This window comes from Nematolebias whitei, chromosome 10 (assembly GCF_014905685.2).
Source record: "Nematolebias whitei isolate Nwh7 chromosome 10, NemWhi1, whole genome shotgun sequence".
Lineage (NCBI taxonomy): Eukaryota > Metazoa > Chordata > Actinopteri > Cyprinodontiformes > Rivulidae > Nematolebias > Nematolebias whitei.
Genome location: NC_056507.1, coordinates 45,265,266 through 45,280,603, shown reverse-complemented (window position 1 = coordinate 45,280,603; position 15,338 = coordinate 45,265,266).

Genomic DNA, 15,338 nt, shown 5'->3' with positions numbered 1-15,338 from the left:
AATGAAAGTTTTGTGGCTATTTGAATTTGTTTTGTTACCAAGATCAATATTAAAGTCACCACATATAAAAACATTTTTATTACTACTCTTTACTAGTAACTCAATTAATTTATCAGTGAATAACTCTATTCTTGAACCTGGTGCTCGATATACACAACTTATGATAAAGTTTTTACCATTTTTGTTTATTATTTCTATTGTTAACATTTCCATTATATTGTCGACTACTAATGACATGTCGCTGTACAATCTACACTTTATTTCACAGTTGACAAATAAAGCCACTCCTCCACCCCTCTTGTTTTTTTCTATTCATATAATAAAGTTCATAACCTTCTATGTAAACGTTTTGTATGTTTTCATCATTTAACCAAGTTTCAGATATTGCTACTATTGTAAAAGGTGTATTAAATCTTTTTAAGAATTCTGATATCTCAGAAATGTTTGCATTAAGACTTCTTGAATTAAAATGAATTATAGAGAGGGCTTCATTAGCTTTACTGATTTGGTTGAATTGTTCTACATTATAATATTGGCTATTCTGAATTATTGGAAAAATATTTCTATTAATGACATCATCTACATTGTATATTTTGAATTCTGATTCATTATTCATTATCATTTTTCAATGAAGTTTTTTGCCATGGTATTTAATTTATGTAGTATACTGTATGTACGAGATGTTTCATAATAAATTTCATAATAATCATTTAGGATTATTTTAATTTTTCCAAATCCTTTAGATCTTTTATCCACTTGGCTTGAGATCCGTCTCGTTCTTTAATCCAAATTTTTCCATTTCTTGACCAAGTAGAAAATATTTTGTTCCTTTTTTTAACACCCTTGCCTCACGAGCAATGGTGCCATTTTTCTTTGTTAAGTGTTCATTAATATAGACATTTGTTCCCTTTAGTTTTTTTGCCTGCATCAATAGATTATTCCTTGACTTTCTGTTAGTAAATCTTACCACTATTATAGGTTTGTTTTTATCCTTGTTACTAGGCAATGTGTGACAGGTCGAAATGTCATCATGATCAAGATCAATGTCTTTATCTTGAAAATAGGTGACCACTTGTTCCTCCAAGGTCCGAAGTTCTCGCTGAGATCCATCTTCAGTCATTTTTTCACCTGCAGCCACTCTTGCGTATGACTGAGGCTTAATCTCAAGTCCAGTTATGACTAGATTATCTAGTCTTGTGTTCTGTTCCAGATCATCTATTCTTTGCTCTAATTCCATTATTTTTTTTATCTTTATTTACTATTTGTAGTTTCAATTGCTTGGTTTCTTCAAACAAGCCCATCAAAAGATTCTGTTGGGAAGTCAGTTTAGCAAGTTCAGCGCTCATAAAATTCAAAGATTTTCTTATTTCATCCATATTATCCAAGTTCTGTTCAGTCTGCTCCTTTTTTTGTTTTGATTTATTTGACATTTTTAGACAAAAAAAGTTTGCGAGATGGCAGTGACTCCACTTACACAGACCACGAGATGATAGCTGCTTAGTCTGCTCCTTGGATCCTCACAGATATAGCAAAACAGCTACTCACACATCCACAGATGTAGGCAGACACCCGGCAGCCAGATCCAACAGCCGCTCCCCACATCCACTACTGACACCAACACAGACGGACACCTCGCCACTCGCAGTCTAAAGAGCAAGATCCATAGGACACGTCCAGCAAAGTTCGCCAGAATCTCTCCAGCTCTGGCCTGGTTGTAGCTGCTCCTGGGCCGCCAGAACGCTTTCGTTGCTTCCGCCTCCGTCAGCTACCAGCTGTAAAGTTGTTGTCTTTTTCTGTTCGGGTTGAAGCTTTGAAGTTGAAACAGCGTAGTACGATATTCTGGAAATATCCGCGTCACCCCTGAACGTCCCACCGCTCCTCCTCAAGATCAGTTTGTTTTTTATTCACAAGCAGCTCAGAAATCTTTCAACAAACGATACAAAAATAAAGAGATTTCAAGAGCTCTGGTTTTAGCTCTGGTGCCTATAATTCCTGCACTTTGTTTCTACCTGTCCTAAGGGAGTGAGAAATCCATGTGTGGTTACCATGGGGACCCCAATTCACCACTAACTGCAGCTATTTCTTTTTTACTTTATACATCAAAATGAGGGGCAGCACAGTGACGCAACTGGTAGAGCTGCTGCCTCTCAGCGAGCAGGTCCTTGGTTCAAACCCCGGTCCAGGGGCCTTTCTGGGTGGAGTTTGCATGTTCTCTCCGTGCATGCGTGGGTTTTCTCCGGGTACTCCGGTTTCCTCCCACAGTCCAAAAACATGCATGTTAGGCTGATTGGTAACTCTAAATTGTCCCTAGGTGTGAGTGAGAGAGTGAATGGTTGTTTGTCTCGTTGGTCTCTATGTGGCCCTGTGATGGACTTGCGACCCGTCCAGGGTGTACCCCGCCCCTCGCACAGTGATTGCTGGACATGGGCACCAGCGACCCCCGTGACCCAAAATGGAACAAGCAGGTAAAGATAATGGATGGATGGGTAAAGATAATGGATGGATGGATGGATGGATGGATGGACATCAAAATGAGAACATTTTTGTCAACTGCAATTAATACAAAATGGAGTGCTAAATATAACTGAGGTTTATAGAAGAAAATTGAGTTTTTCCTCAGGTCTCTTGAGGAGTTCAAGTACCTGGTCGTCTTTTCCCTGAGTGATGGTAGGATGGAGCGGGAGAAGGATTGATGGATCAGGGCTTCTGGATTTGCTGTTGTGTCTATGCACCAACCCTCATCTGTGGTTATGAGGTTTGGATTGGGCTCCGCCTTAGAGATAGGGTCAGGAACTTGGTCATCCAGGGAAAGCTCAAATTAAAGCTGCTGTTTCTCTGCATTAAAAGTAGTCAGTTATGTGGGTTCATCTAATCAGGATGCCTCTTGGCTACCCCACTGGTAGGAGACCCCAGGGCAGACACAGAACTCGCTAGAGGGATTGTGTATCTTCTCTGGTCTACTCATCTCGCCACTGGAAGAGGAGTTCCTCAGCGTGACCTCAGCAGAAGTAAGGAGTACCTTCAGAAGGATTAATCCTCACAAAGCAACTGGCCCGGACAACATCTCGGGGAAGGTCCTGAAAGACTGTGCCAATCAGCTCTATGAGGTGCTGGCCAACATCTTTAACTCCTCCTTCACCCTTGCAACTGTTCTCACCTGCCTGAAGACCTGCCACCATCATCCCAGTTCCTTAGAGCTCTGCGGTGACTGGTCTGAATGACTTACCAGCCAGTAGCACTCACCCCAATAGTCGATAAATGCTTTGAAAGACTTGTCGTGACACAAAAAAAACTACCCTCAACATCAGCAAGGACTCTCACCAGTATGCATACTGCAATAATTGCTTAAAAGTGGATGCCATCTCCTCTGTGATCCACACTGCTCTCACGCACCTGGAGCAGAACTTTTACTATATGCTCTTTGTGGACTTCACATCTGCCTTCAACACTATGATTCTCCAGACCCTGATGGACAATAGTCGAGTCAAAGTTTCTTTATTTGTCATTCGCACCACATGTTATACATGTGGTGGAACGAAATTATGTACACAGGGTCCCAGTTACATCCAACAATAAAATGTAAAAGAAAAACAGTAATAAGATCTCAGATATGAACAAAGAAAAACATTAACTAAAAATATGCTAAGCATTAATAGCAACAAAAAAAAACAATACGCTGAACAGTAGCATGAACATGAGTCTGTGTGAGAAGATGAGTACAAATGAACACAGCAACATGAAATAGATCATCAGACTACTACAAACTACTCACACTAGGACTAAGCCCCTTCCTCTGCAACTGGGTCTTGTACTTCTTAACAAACAGACTTCAGTCTGTGAGGATCCACAACTTCTCATCCACCATAACCCTCAACACTGGCTCCCGTCAGGGCTGTGTGTTGAGCCCCTCCTGTTCACTCTGGTCACATATGACTGCACACCTACCCCTCCAGGGTGTCATATTTTAAAGTTTGTAGATGCTACAGCCATGATTGGATGTATCACAAAGAACCATGAGTCCAGTTACAGGCAAGAAGTGGAACACCCGGAGAGCTGGTACAGGAAGTACAACTTCAGATGGAACAACCCCCCCCCCCCCCATCTCCCACCCCCCATATAGGAGGATCTGCAGTGGAAGTGGCTTCCAGCTACAAGTACTTGGATGTGCACCTGAATGACAACCTCAGCTGGGGCAGCAACACTACTAGTTTAAACAAGAAAGCACATCAGAGACTACTTCTTCTCAGGCGGCTGAGACGAGCTGGTCTGGGAAGCTCAGTCCTCACCTCCTTCTACAGGTGTGCAGTGGAGAGCATTCTGTGCTCCAGCATCAACGTGTGGCATGGAGGCTGCACAGCTGCAGAAACAAAATATTTGCAGAGTGGTGAAGGCTGCACAGAAGACTGTTGGAGTCAGCCTCCCCACCATCACAGACATCTACACCTCCAGATGGAAGAAGAGGGCCACCTTTATAATGAGGGCCACCTGCATAATGAAAGACCCCTCTCACCCAGCACACACTTTTTCCCTGCTCCCCTCAGGCAGAAGGTTGTGGAGCATTAAGTGTAGAACCACTAGACTGAGGAATAGCATCTACCCTGAAGCTGTTAGACTCGCGTCATGTCCCCATCACCCTGGCGGGCGCACCATGTGTAGCACTTTTTGACACAAGTTCCATTGCAACCTTGGTGCGACCTGATCTGGTTCCAGTTGGAACTTGGTTAGACTCTACTGTAGTAAAACTTAAGACAGTGACTGGTGAGCTAGCATCTATGCTGGGGAGAGGGGTGGTCAACATTCAGGTGAGAAAAATGTCAGTAAAGTTTGTGGTGTGGGTTGCAACAGTCCAAGACCCATGCATATTAGGGCTGGACTTTCTTTGGGCTGTTAACTGTGTGTTGGACCTAGGAAACAACTCTGACTTTTCCAGAGGGTTCCACGGTTGTGTTGGTGCACCCCACACATATTCCATGCCTTCACCCAGCAACCCCGACAGCTGCAGAATCTTCTGACCCCACTTTCCATATATCTCTTCCAACTTCCTTGCCCCCAGCAGCAGTCTCTATCTGTTGTGCACTCCACTGCCCTTGGACAACAACCTGTGGGGAGGGGGTAGACAGACTGGTAGCAATAAGGGAGGTATGGGGACAGAGCTTTGGTAACTTGGAACCTCAACAGCAGGAGGAGTTGTGGGAAGCACTCTGGGAGTTTAAATACATTTTTGCTCTGTCAGATGATGAAGTGGTCCTGACACACCTGGTGCGACACAGAATTGACACAGGAGACGCACAGCCTATCAAAACACGCCCCCGCCACCTTCCCGTCGTGCATCAGGCAGCTGCTTACAATGCAATTGATGAAATGCTAAGTTCAGGAATCATCAAGCCCTCTGACAGCCCCTGGGCTTTGGGGGTTGTGACGGTCAATAAGAAAAAGAGCTAAAAAATGAGGTTTTGTATGGACTACAGGCCTTTAAACAGTTTCACCAAAAAAGACTCGTACCCACTGCCCCGCATTGATGAGTCACTGGACTTGGTGTCTGGTTCATCCTGGTTTTCTTCATTAGATCTACGTAGTGGGTACTGGCAGGTGCCCCTCAGTCCAGACGCTAAACCAAATACCACTTTCTGTGCTGGTAGAGGGCTATGGCAGTTTTGTGTCCTCTGCTTTGGACTGTGTAATGCCCCAGCCACTTTCAAACGAATAATGGAGAAGGTGCTGGCTGAAATCCCATGACAGGAGTGTGTAGTATACTTGGATGACATTCTTGTTCATGGGAACTCATTCAAGGTTGCCTTAATGTCCCTGCGGTGGTTTCTACAAAGGAAAGCAGCAGTAGGTATGAAGCTCCATCCCAACTAGTGCTGCTTCATGAGAAAAGAACTGGAGTTTCTGGGGCACAAGATTGGAGGAGAGGGCATATGCACGTTGGAGGAGAAAGTGCAAGTTGTGAAAGACTGGCCGACCTCATCCAATTTGAAAGATCTAAAGAGCTTTATTGGACTAGCATCCTACTACAGGTGGTTTGTGCATGGCTTTTCTTGCATAGCTGCACCACTGTTCAACCTGCAGCATAAAGACAGTGGTTTTGCCTGGACACCAGAGTGCGAACAGGCCTTCAACTGTTTGAAAAAGGCCTTGACAGAATCTCCAGTTCTCACTCCTCCAGACCCCAATCTGCCGTTCGTGTTGGACACAGATGCAAGCGATATGGGGATGGGAGTGGTGCTTAGCCAAGTGGGCCAAGATGGGGTGAAAGTGGTGGCTTATTTTAGTAGGACTTTTAATAAAGCTGAATGGTGCTATTGTGTCACACGTAGGGAGCTCCTTGCTATTGTGAGAGCAATTAACCACTTCAAGTACTACTTTTTTGACCTTCCATTCACAGTCTGGACTGATCACACAGCCCTCCAGTGGATAATGTCCTTCAAGGAGCTGGAGGGACAGATTACACGTTGGCTGGAAAAAACTGGCCCCATATGTCTTCCAGGTGGAGCACAGAGTGGGAACCCGCCATGCCAATGCAAATGCTATGTCCAGGTATCCCTGTGCTCCTGATGGCTGCCATTATTGCGCAAAAAGAGGGGTTTGGGAGAACAAGCTCCACTCTGAGGAGGAGCAGGGCCACACGCACAATGGAGATGTGCTACTTTGCAAGTGATGCAAGAGGTCGACCCCACTGAGTGGAGAGCACAACAGGAACAGGATCCGGACTTACAACCAATGTTGGAGAGAGTGGAGTCAGGACTAAAACCACAGTGGCATGAGATTGCTGGTTTTTTGCTTACTACCAAAGGACTCTTTGAAAAGTTTTAGGCTCTCTGTGTGAAGGATGGGGTGCTCCAGAGGGCCTGGAAAGAGCCAGCCACCGGGGAGGACAAGTGGCAGATAGTGGTTCCCAGGGCACTTAAAGAGTCTGCAGGTCTATCATGGATCGGCTGAAGCAGGACATTTTGGAGTCTCAAAACCTCTTTGTCAACTCCAGCAAAGCTTCTACTGGGGCCAGCTCAGGAGAGACGCTAGGGATTTTGCCATGCCGGTCCCACAGACCAATTGTGTGCCCAGCTCCAACAACTGGCTGTGGGGGCTCTTATGGAAAGGGTTGGCATGGACATAATGGGCCCGTTTCCCTGCACAGACAAGGGGAACCGTTATGTCCTAGTTGCTATGGACTATTTCACAAAATGGCCGGTAGCTTATGTAATACCAGATCAGGAAGTGACTGTTACAGATGCTCTGGTGGAGGGCTTCTTTTCCCGGTTTGGTGCAGCAGAGGTCATCCATAGTGAGCAAGGACGAAACTTTGAGTCTAGCATCTTTTCTACAATGTGTGAGCGACTGGGCATGCAAAAGACTAGGACTACCCCACTGCATCTGCAGATCGATGGCCTAGTCGAACGATTTAATAAGACACTTGCAAAACAACTGGCCATACTTACTTCAGACCACCAGTGGGATTGGGCCATGCATCTTCCCCTTGTCCTTATGGCCTACAGATCTGTTGTGTAGGACTCCACCTTTTGCACACCTGTTCTTCTCATGCTGGGGAGAGAGCTGCAGACACCAGCAGAAATTGTTTTCGGCAAGCCCCCAGACACACCAGTAGCTCCTCCAGGACTGGAGTATGTGAAGAGGCTCTAGGACAGAATGGAGTCAGCTCATGCTCTTGACCATCTCCAAAAAACGGGCATAAGACAGAAAAGAAACTGACATTTGGGCCAAAGGAAGGGACTTTAAGGCCAGGGACCTGGTATGGGTATGCAGTTCAAGAAGAAAAAAAAGGTTGATGCCCTAAGCTGGACTGTCATTGAGTAGGATCTTGTGAAGTTCTGGAAAACTTAATGAGGTTGTGTACAGGGTTCAGTTGCCCCTTAGGGGTAGATTGGTGGTCTTTCACAGGGACATGTTTGCCCCATATAGAAGTAATGCACACCCCCACCATTGCCCTGGATCCTCGACCCATTCCCAAAGGAGCCCAAATGCCACAACCCCAGACTCACCTCCTACTCAACAGCTGGCACAGCCCCTTGGGTTCAACCCCAGTAGGCCCTAGCAACAAAGAAGGCCCCCGGCCATCTCAGAGACTTTGTCTGTGATCCCTCGGGATGAGAGACTTAGTGTGTGTGTGTGTGTGTGTGTGTGTGTGTGTGTGTGTGTGTGGGGGGGGGGGGGGGGGCAGTGTGACAACCCTGCAATAATATTCAATTAACATGTTCTCTTGTTTCAAATGTTCTGTTTACTGATTTTTATGGCAAATGCATTGTCTGTATGGAGTTTAAGACAAGCGTGTGATTGGAGGAGCAGAGCGGTGAGTGAGAGCTGGCTGGAGGAGAAGTTGGTACAGGAACTCGCAGGTGTGTGTGTGTGTGCATGTGCGCGCGTGTGTGTTCGAGGGTTGGAGAGTTCATTTTTGTACTGGCGTGGTTGTGGCCAACTGTACCCATTTTTAAGTTGGCAATAAAGCAACAATTATTCAAGTCTTCCTCGACCATCATTCCAATACGTCCAGCTGGACGTCACAATAGTTACACTCTGGCATTGTTTCACAAAATAATTGATCTAGATTCTTTTTTTACTGGACAAAAGTGATCAAAGCATATTTTTTATGTCTTCGAGGGCAGATCCTTGCAGTTGATATTGCACAGCCAGACTCAACAATGTTCTGTGGTGAGCTCCTTGGTTTATGGTCCTTCATATTTCCTTATTTTTGGGATTGAGTGAAAACGGCACTTTGCAGATACATCTCTCTGGTTGGAACATCCTCTAACCCAGGGGTGTCAAACCCACTTACAAAAGGGGACCAAAATTAAAACCTTTTTTCAAACTAAGTGCCGGTTTCAGAATCTACATTAACTCAAGTTAAATATACAACATCTTTTCTTGGTTGCAGGTTCCTCAGTAAAAGTTTTATTGGTCTCATTGGACATTCTTCGTTGCACTTTTGACATCATAATCAATGATTACTGAAAAAAATTAAAGTGATAAAAGTATTTTAAATTTAAAATAACATCTTGGGGGCCAGAAAAAATGTCAATGAGGGCCATATTCGGCCCCAGAGCCTTGAGGTTGACACATATGCTCTAACCCAACACGAAGCAACCATTGCCATTAAATATAAATTAAAAATGCAAGAAAATTAACTAAACTGTACTGCTGTATAGGTACCTACATTCAAAGCCTGCCGCACAAGATGGAGGAAACGTAGGATACGTCCCTGATGTTACGTCACTTGGGAACTATGTGTAGAGGGCACAGGCATCAGTTTGCTCTTTTGAAGGTTAACCCTATAACCGGATAATTTCCTGAGTTTTTGAGGGAGGTTAAGTAATTCAGGGACACTTGTAAAGGGATCTGATATATAGAAAAGCATGCCGTCTGCATATAAAGTGACTTTGTGTTCTGTGCCTAGCCAATTCATCAGGTCCTATTGCCAATGCAAATAGAAGTGGTGAGAGCGGGCACCCCATCTCATACCCAGCTGCAGTTTAAAAGAGGAAGATATACTGTATTACAGTTGGTGAGGACCGCCAGTATATAGTAAGGGGTTAAATCTCCAAGGACGGAACACTGGTTTTGTAACAGGGAGGCACAGTTTCATAATAAGTGGACCGTGGTCCGAGATGACCATAGCTCCATAATTGCATTTCTTCAAAAAAGAAGAAGGGGTGTGGCAAGATGGCACCTGTGTGTGGCTTCGCCGGCTTTACCTCTCTGCGCATTTTTTATTATGCGTTTTTATTATTTTTAAATTATTTAGCTTTTTTCTGTCAGGATAATAGCTTTGTCACTCTTGCAGCCCGTGTTTATGATCGGGATGCATTATTGGCGATCAACAAGTCGTGGATGAACTGTTGTGACGGCTGGAGCAGTTTCAGAGGGAGTTGTCCACCTCCGTTTGTTTGCTGCTCACCTGAGTGTCTCCTGCAAAGTTCCAGACGTAAAAAGCGGAAAAGAGGATCTAGAGCCGGTGTCCTGGTTCGTCTGAGGCTGTATCGTAGACGTTTTATTGGGAAGCGGGGAGCCCCTCGCTGTCTACGAACTCTTTCATCTAATTGGGAGTTTGACACGTCGCCTGAAACCTGGCCAGCATGGACCTCTACCTGCCTGTCTTCTGTATATTATGCAACCTGCTTGGATGAAGTTCATCATGCTCACCATCAGGTACCTCCTCGTCGTAATCGTTCTTCTGATGCGATCAACCTAATCTGTGTGCCGCTATTAGCGGATGTGGGAGCTGCTGAAATGTCATCGTTGCGCATGGCCCTCTTCAACGCGCGCTCTATCAGCAACAAGTCTTTTGTCTTGAATGAATTGATTACGAAGGAGTCCCTTGATTTCTTGTTTTTAACTGAAACTTGGCAACGAAGCTTGGATCTCATTCATCTGCGGGAACTCTGTCCAGATAACTGTACTGTTCTTGCAACACCCCGTGAAGCGCGTAGAGGTGGTGGACTAGCAGCCGTGTTCAAGGACTGTTTTTCCTGCAGACTTGTTAATCCAGCCCCATTCTCTACATTTGAGCAACAAATAATTAAAGTTGGCTCTTTGAAAATATTTTACTGTATTTTAGTTTATAGACCTCCAGGTTCAGCTAGTGTATTTTTATCTGAATTCACTGATTTTCTGTCCTCCATTATTAAGTTGGAGAAAGTTATAATTTTGGGTGATTTTAATTTTCACATTGATGATGTTACCTGTAAGGCAGCAACAGACTTTATATCCATCACAGACTCTTTTCACTTTACTCAGCATGTGAGTGCCCCCACTCATTGTAAAGGTCATACATTGGACCTTGTTTTCTCTTTAGGCCTGGATGTGGAAGATGTTCGTGTGGAGGATATATTTTTAAGTGATCACAAATGTATTTATTTTAATGTGTCCTTCAGTCCTGATCCAGCTCCTTCTTGCCTTTTGAGACAGAGGCGGATTATCTCTGAACACACTTCTGATGCTTTTATTGCTCTATTTGATTCCGCCTCTTTGGATTATGACATCATGAACGTAGATTCAATTGTTTCCTGTTTTAACACTCACTGTATGGACATATTGAACATTATAGCACCATTGAAACAAAGCATTGTCCAACGTACTAGCTGTCCGTGGATCAACAATGAAATCCTTACTTTGAGGAGAACATGTCGTAAAACTGAACGTCTGTGGAAACGTACTGGGTTGGTGGTTCATAGACTACATCTTAAAGATCTGATCAGCTCTCTAAATGAGATGCTCAAGACTGCCAGAGCTCGTTATTTTACTAATCTCATCAATTCCAAAGGACGAAATCCAAAAATTTTATTTGATACAATCAAGAACATTGTCTCTCCAGCATTCTTGTCTCAAAGTGCTTTTACGTATGCAGATTGCAATCGGTTTTTAAATTATTTTATTGATAAAGTTTCCAGCATTAGGGCCAGTATTTGTCCTTCATCTTCCCTTTTACTGGCTCCTTTGTCACTGACCCCTGATAAGTGGTCCTTTTTTACCCCAGTTTCAATTAAGGACATCTCAGATTTAATGGGTCATATGACACTCTCAACGAGTCCCCTTGATGTCCTTCCTATGTCGCTTTTTAAAGATATTTTTACCTGTATTGGCCCCAGTGTTGTACAAGTGATAAATTCCTCTCTTTGTTCTGGCACTGTCCCACACTATTTTAAAACTGCTATTGTCTGTCCTTTGCTAAAAAAGCCAAATTTGGATTCTTCGATGCCTGAAAACTACAGACCTATCTCCAAACTTCCCTTTCTATCAAAGATCCTGGAGAAGGTTGTAGCACAACAATTAAACTGCTTCTTGGAGGTAAATGACATCATGGATTCTTTTCAATCTGGTTTTCGCAAATTGCACTCCATGGAAACAGCACTTTTAAAAGTTTCTAGTGACATATTGATGGCAGCTGATTCTGGAAACTACACTGTGTTGGTTTTATTGGACTTGACTTCAGCTTTTGACACAGTGGATCACACTGTTCTTATCAATAGACTAAGAGATCTATTTGGTATTTCTGGCACCGTTTTAAATTGGTTTATTTCTTATTTATCTGAAAGGTCTTTTACTGTTTTTATGAATAATGTTCACTCTGATGTTGCACAGCTGTCTTCTGGGGTACCCCAGGGTTCTGTTCTGGGTCCATTCCTCTTTTCATTGTATTTACGCCCTTTAGGTTTTATTTTGAAACGTTACATTAATGTGTCCTACCATCTGTATGCTGATGATATTCAGCTATACTGTTCTTTTCGAGCCTCCGAATTCCATAAATTGACAGAACTCAGAAACTGTCTGTTAGAGATCAAAACATGGCTGAATGACAACTACCTGCAGTTAAATGCAAATAAAACTGAGACTCTTATTATTGCCCCTGATGATAAAATCCCAGTAATCAGGCAGTATCTTACATTCTTAAATCCTTTGGTAAATAATAATCTCAGAAATGTAGGTGTTGTCTTTGATAGTTCTTTATCTTTGGACAGTCATTGCAAATTGCTATTTCAAAATTGTTTTTTCCACTTAAGAAACATTTCTAAACTACGTGGAATTGTATCACAGAAGGAACTTGAGATGATTGTTCATGCTTTCATTTCATCTCGGTTAGATTACTGTAATAGCATTTTAATGGGTCTGAACACATCTTCCCTAGCTCGCCTTCAATCTGTGCAGAATGCTGTGGCGAGGCTGCTAACTAGAACCCACAGAAGAGCTCGCATAACTCCTGTTCTGGCCTCCCTGCATTGGCTCCCTGTGCATTTCAGGAGTCATTTTAAAATTCTGGTTCTAACTTTTAGGGCACTTCATGGTCAGGCTCCCAAATATTTACTGGACCTTTTGAAGCCTCTATGTCCCATCAGGACTTTGAGATCTTCAAATCAAATGTTGCTGATAGTTCCGAGAACTTATTTTAAAACACGTGGAGACAGAGCATTCCAAGTGGTGGCCCCCAGGCTTTGGAACGCTCTCCCTCTGTCACTGCGCTGCTCAGATTCCATTGACTCTTTCAAAAATGATCTTAAGACTTATTTATTCAGACTGGCTTTTATTTAAATTTTATTTACTTTTACTTTGTGAAGCACTTTGTGATGTCATTGTCTGTGAAAGGTGCTATATAAATAAATATTACTTACTTACTTAAAATGTGTTTATCAATTTAAAAAAATCTATTCGAGAATACGTCTTATGGACTGAAGAAAAGAATGAATATGACCTTTAAGTAGGGTTACAGAAGTGCTACACATCAGCCACACCATATGATTTAAGGAATTAATTGATTAGTTGAACGGACTTAGAGAAGTTTTTCCCCATTGAGCTAAGGTCAAGGGATGAAAGTGCACAATTTGTGTCACTACCATTTATAAAATTATGTGTTGACATATTTGGTATGTTTGAGAGGAGGTTACAAAAAAATGTAGTTGTCCCAATTAGGAGCATATACCGAGACCAAAATCACTGGCAGCATGTACAATGTCCCCACTACTATAACAAAATGCCCAGCATTATCAGCATGTACACTCGAGGCTATAAATTGTATGTTTACCAACTATACTGTAACCGCTACCCCGCTTGATTTGGATTGGAAATTAGATTGAAACCCATGACCAGACCATTTTTTAACAAATTTTCTACTATCGGCAGAACACACAGGGTCTCCCGTAAAAGGGCAATATCAGTAATTAGCTGTTTTAGATGTGGCATAACCTTTTGGAATTTAACTGTCCGGCGCAATGACAATGGCAGTGGCCTAAATTTAAACTATTAAGTGATTTTAGATTCTAGCTTACACATTTAACTAGACAGCTATGGAGATATATAACATCCTTAATATTAGTCATACTTTAATAACCACAAATAACTTACGTACATAACATCACAAGTCAATACCTGAGAAATGAAATAAAACTTCCGGTTCCGGTAAGCTGATGGACGGCAGCTCCCCCCGGCATCTCTGCAGTCTTTTATTCAGTTTTTATGCAAACTGAGGTGTACCACAAACCCACCACACAGACCAGTATTTGCAGTTTGACTCCCATCACCCTTTGGAGCACAAGTTAGGAGTCATCAGGACTCTGTATCACAGAGCAGACAGCATCCCCACTAGCTCAGGAGCCAGGCAGAAGGAGAAATCCCACACAAAACAGGCTCTAGAGCAATGTGGATATCCTCACTGGGCCTTCCTGAAAGCAGAGAAGAAACCCAAACTGGACTCCAGTCAGCCATCAGGTGAAAAGGAGGAACCCAGACCCAGACCAGTGGTCATTCCATATGTTGAGGGAGTATCAGAGAAACTGAGACGTTTATTTTCTAAACATAACATCCCAGTGGCTTTTAAACCCCAAAATACATTACGGCAAAGACTGGTTCATCCCAAAGATCCAGTCCCCCGGCACAAACAGAGTAATGCTGTGTATGCTGTTCAGTGTCAGGAGGGCTGTGATCAGTCTTACATCGGGGAAACAAAACAGCCACTGACCAAAAGAATGGCCCAGCACAGAAGATCAACATCATCAGGCCAGGACTCTGCTGTCTACACTCATCTCCAGGCCAGCGGTCACTCTTTCAGGGATGAAGATGTTCACATCCTGGACAGAGAGGAACGATGGTTTGAGAGAGGACTAAAGGAGGCCATCTTTGTGAAAAGAAATCGTCCATCGTTAAACAGGGGTGGAGGCCTCCGGGTTCAACTGTCCCCCTCTTACAATGCTGTGATTGCTAGTATCACTCAGCCTTCTGTGAACAGTAAACAGCCATCAGGGTGCTAATGATCCATTGTTAGGCTGATGGTCCTTCTTGAGCTTGTGATCAGCTGGTTTTGGTTGTCAGCAGCAAAACTGGTTGATCCACTCTGAGACGGTGCTATTTAAGAGACTGAGCTGAATACAGCTCCTCAAACTGAGGAAGTCTCTCGGATGAGAGACGAAACGTTTCTACATTTTTTTGTTGATTTGCTTTTTTTTTTTTTTTGAATGTCCAGAGGACCAGATTTAACTTTTTTAGATTAGTTCAGGAGGCGCAGTTTCTCTTCGTGAACAAATCCATTCCACTTGATCAACAGGAGAATAGTCAAGCCACTAAAATTCCACTCCAGGTTTTCCTGGTTACCTCCGACTCGCTGTTTCTCCTCTACATCTCCTCCTGCCTCGAGTTGGCAGAAAACAAGCACAGGTGGAGGAGATAGAGACACCTCTGTGTTGATAGCTCGCCAGTTTAGCGAGCTTAGCGCGGGCAGTTGTTGACCGGGTGGTTGATCATAAACATATATACAGTACATGGTTAGGAAGATGCTTGAGAGGAGCCCTAGGTAGCATCTCAGCTTAGCAGTAACTGTCACACTGTAAGATGCTGTAGAT